Below are 4728 nucleotides of genomic sequence, written 5' to 3'. Positions count from 1 at the left end.
ATTCCCCCCTCCCCCCTCCCCTTTTTTTTTTTAAATAGATGACAAACTACAATTGCTGGGCACACGAGGGAGCCGTGGGGACCCTTGCAGCGCAAGGGCCAGGCACCCCCACCACCAGGCGGCCTGGGGACATCTGCCCTGTCACTCCCATTCCCTGCCACCCCCACAGGGGGGGGGAGGGATCCAGAAACAGGCCTGCAGAACCCCCACAGGCGCTAATACAAGTATTGGCCCCCGGGTGCAGGAGACCCTAGGTACGCCACTGCAAGGGTGAGCTCTCGCATGCCAGGCTGCACCACTGATCTTAGCTACCAGCAGCACAGCTCTAGGAAGACCTCCCAAGGGTAGTTTGGGGGAGAACAAGGGGAGCCTCTGAACATAAAGGTAGGCATATGCAGAGACCAGACCTGATGCATCAGTGGTGGATGCTTATAGATTCATAGGGTCCCGCTGCAAGTTAATACTGACTCTCACAGAGCTTTAAGAGAGACACAAAGAGCTCCAACTTACACCAGCTTGTGTTAGATTTATGTACATTTATACTGCCAAATCAGTCACAAAACACACGATCTTAATTCATCCATTTGCTACAGTTACCCAACAGAGAGTTCCATCCAAGCAAGCAGATTTAACACTGGCTTGCATGCCATAGCAGAGAGTTAACCACTGTAGCTTCCAGCCCTGCTACTGCCTCAGTTTCCCCCCTTAGTTTTCTTAGTTAAGAAACCTGCACTGTAGATGTTTCCTCTGCCCTTTTGGGAGTCTAAACTAACACTCTAAATGTTCCCCAGGCTTAATTAGTGCTTTGCTGCTTATAATGAGTCAGAGCTGTGTAAAGAAGCCTTAGTGCAAATGGGAATCAGGCCCTAGAGATCTCATTATACACAGCCGAACTAATGAGCTGTGCCTGGAGGTAGATCAGTAGTAGCAGATATTTTCAGTTTTTATCTGAATTAAATCTCTGCACTTTTTGAAGTTCTCCCGTCACTGTAGGGCTTATCCACCATGCAAGAAGAATGTCCATACATAGATTTACTTCAGAATAGCTCTTCTGCTTTAAATTCACCCCCTGCCTTAGTCCAGAACAACTTTCATAGGTAGAAAAGCCCTAAATAAACAGGCAGAATGTAACCTCTGCTGCTTTATAATCAGTTTCCCACTTCAGCTTTCAGGGTGGTAATAGGCACTTCAGTTCTGTGCTCTCTCTTTCTGCAGATAAAATGCCTGTTGCTGCAGGACATGATGTGTGATCATTTCCTTTGATGCTACCTGCTGGTATGTGATGCTATGTGAATCCAGAGTACAAAAGACTGTTTTGGTAGGAGGGGATGGAGATTTGTAAAAATCAAAGATCACTGAAACCAGAGTACTACTTTGGGTCTGCTGTTCCTGTTCGCAGTATCCTACACCTAGGAGTGGGATGCAGACAGGACTAAATATTGTTTGTTTTTTAGCCTTCATTAATGACAGCTATGCACCTCAAAGCACCTTTGTTAAAGATGCCAGCCTTTTCAATGGCAACAATGAGAGTTGTAACAATGGAAGGAATTGTAATGAGATTTAGTTGATGCCAGCTGAGACCCCAAAACAGCCTTATTAACAGAAGACATTAGGGAGATCATCAGCTGGTGTAAATCAGGGCAGCATCATTGACTTCAATGGACCTATGCTGATTGACATCAGCTGGGCTTCTACCAAGGAGTCTTTTAGATTGCTTGCAGTAGCCTTGTAGAAATGAGGGGCATGGGGTCCTGCCACATAAAGAAAATCTAATAGTTCAATCCTCTTCCTATGTTGGGTAAATCTAGGATTTCTCTTAGCAAGTGAGAGATGAACTATGTATGTGTTCTATTTTCTGAGGATAACTCTGGACTTTTGGGACCTTCCCTGGGTAGAACAGTCTCCAAGTGTGTCCTCTGCTTCTGCTCAATGCCTTGGTCTTGCAAGTAATCTATACTCCCTCAGGATAGTGATATTGTTCTCTAGCAATTTAAAGGGAGAGTTTTTTTGGCTCTCTCAATCCTGAATGAATCTATTAATCTAACAGACAGATCTGTGACTCTTACATCAGCCTTGTCAGCAATGGTAGAACCCATACTCCTTACAGCCTTCAAACTACATCATGTCATAAGCACAATAAAAGTAATCCTCAATCTGGGAGCCCAAAAGGCAATAGGTAAATGCTGCAGCAGTATAGCTTTCAATTTCTGAGCATCATTTGAGCTCTTAACTGTTTGTTCCTAAAATAAAGCAACATGTTCAGATCTGGATTCTTAATTAGCCTCTGGTGTTCACAGTCAGGCACCTTAAAAAAAAAAGGGGGGGAGCCTTATTTTCAAAGGTGCGGAGCATCTGCAGCCTCCAGCGACTGGAACTGAACCCATGAGCAGGATTCTAGTGTTAGAAATGCAGTTTTGAAAAGGTTAACCTTATTTTTATGTTTCAATCCTGGGTTAACAGAAAAGAAGCATAAACCACAAGCAGCTACTGACTTTCTAAGTGCCACGTCCAAAACCCACATCTTCCCCATTTCTCCCTCAGCTGTAGCCTCTAAATTTAACAGCAATGTCTTCTGTGAATCAGCCAGCAAAAGATGTTTATGGAGCGAAGAGCTCTCATCTTCCTACCCTCCCCCCACCCCAAAGTACCTCAAGTGGTAACCCGCCTGAGAAGTTTATTCTTCCTGGTTTGCAATAGTGTGTCAAACCCAGCTGTGCTGTTCTCAGCTGTGAGGGAGAGAAGGGATGGGTAATATCATGGGGTAAGGGAATGTGAGTCACTTTGACTCATTTACCCAGAAGCTTGTTTACAAACATCTTTCCTCCCCCCAGAATTCCCACACTGGGTCCAACAGAAAAATAGAACATTCCTGTGGAAGACTGCTCAACCATTTTACAAGATGAGCCTGCAGCCATGTGGTTCACTTTGGATGATGAAACCAGAACAAAATCCTCACCTGCAGATCACACAGTCAATAAGGATTTTGTGCATGACTGTGAATCCAAGAGGTAGACACTACAGACAGACAAATATGTGGAAGACTGGCATTCAGATCAGTTTCTATCACAAAGAACTGATGTCAGTTTAAAAAGAAAACAAAACAACCTCTGAAATAGGAAACAATTCAGCTTACAGGTAGAGACAGCTGGGTCCTAGCTCCCTTGGTTTGGTACGTGACTCCACTAGAGAGACTGAATTTAGATTCAGATCCAAATCTCCTTAAAGTTTGCTTGTATATAGATCAAGTACTCCCATTTCAGAGATAGGCTTGACATTAGATCCAATTTATCCATAGCTTTGTGAGGTATGGGAGGAAAGGAGAGCAGTTCTGATCCAGTGTTCTAGTTTGTGCCAATGTCTAGTCCTCACCACTACATGCAAAGTTAAACGCTAAGAGCAAAATTTTCCTCTTTGAAAAAGATCTCTTCTCCTCAGTGCAGAAACCAGTTGCACATTCCGTAATCCTTCCACTGGCATCAATTTAAGCTTTACATGCAGACTAAATGCAAAATTGCAATAGGATCTGCTCCATGTGCATCAGCAGTCAAAAAAGCTAACAGGATGTTAAGAACCATTAGGAAAGGGATAGATAGTAAGACCGAAAATATCATAATGCTACTTTATAAATCCATGGAATGCCCACATCTTGAATACTGTGTGCAGTTCTGGTTGCCCCATCTCAATATATGTTAGAATTGGAAAAAATAGAGAAGGGCAACAAAGATGATTAAAGGTATAGAACAGCTTCCATATGAGGGGAGTTTAAAAAAGACTGGGATTGTTCAGCTTAGAAAAGAGATGACTAAGGACGACTAATATAAAATCATGAATGGTGTGGAGAAAAAGTGTAATTTATCCCTTTGATAACATAAGAACCAAGGACTACCCAACAAAATTAAGAGGCAGCAAGTTTAAAACAATCATAAGAAAGTACTTCTTCACACACTGCATATTCAACCTGTGGAATTCGTTGTCTGGGGATGTTGTGAAGGCCAAAAGCATAACTGGGTTAAAAAAATGATTAGATAAATTCATAGAGGATAGGTCCATCAATGGTTACTAGCCATGATGGTCATGGACAGAACTTGATAATTGCCCTCTGAAGCATCTGGCACAGACCACTATCAGCAAACAGGAATCTGGGCTAGATGGGCCATTAGTCTAACCTAGTATGGCTATTCTTATGTTCTTGTGACTTGACTTATGACTTGAAGAACAGTATTTATCCCTAATTTTGTTTGGCTAGATGAGGGATGAAGGAGAACAGACACTGATGTCTTTATCTATCTCAGCATGGGGGTTGCCCACCCATTTTATACTCAAACTAACCTTCATTCTACCCAAACTGGATGCTTTTTCCCCTGGTTGTGCCTGTAAAGTTAATGGCACCAGAAATCTCCAATCAAGAAACAGATATGATGTCAGACATTACAGCACTACCGCATGCGCTGCCCTCGTTATCATCTCTCTTTTTAAAGTCTTCATGATGCATTTTAAAGCCCATTGTTACAAATGTAGCCCTCGACAAGTTAGGAGGAGAATGGCTGTTTTTATTAATCAATTAATTGAGCCACATTAGCAGTTTCCTTTCCCTCTTCCTTTGTCTTTATTTTCCACACAGTATGGCCCAGGCCTGGGGTGACAACAGTCATAGTAACTGCTATTTTTGTGCTGGAACTTACGTGATTTGATGCAACTCAATAAAACAACACAGTAGTACACAGGAAA

At 42.7% G+C, this 4728-nt stretch overlaps 1 long non-coding RNA gene across 1 annotated transcript; it reads left to right on the top strand.

The window, feature by feature from the left end:
- The first annotated feature begins 2294 nt into the window (after nt 1–2294).
- On the top strand, nt 2295–3526 carry LOC137159165 (uncharacterized). Its single transcript, XR_010921561.1, has 2 exons — nt 2295–2422; nt 2832–3526. It is a non-coding gene; the product is annotated as an uncharacterized lncRNA (long non-coding RNA).
- Nucleotides 3527–4728: the final 1202 nt, after the last annotated feature.

This window comes from Emydura macquarii, unplaced genomic scaffold, assembly GCF_026122565.2.
Source record: "Emydura macquarii macquarii isolate MOO-44397 ecotype Brisbane River unplaced genomic scaffold, CSIRO-AGI_Emac_v2 contig_1790, whole genome shotgun sequence".
NCBI lineage: Eukaryota > Metazoa > Chordata > Testudines > Chelidae > Emydura > Emydura macquarii.
The sequence above is the reverse complement of the archived record's forward strand: the minus strand, read 5'-3'. Positions and strand labels throughout refer to the sequence as shown.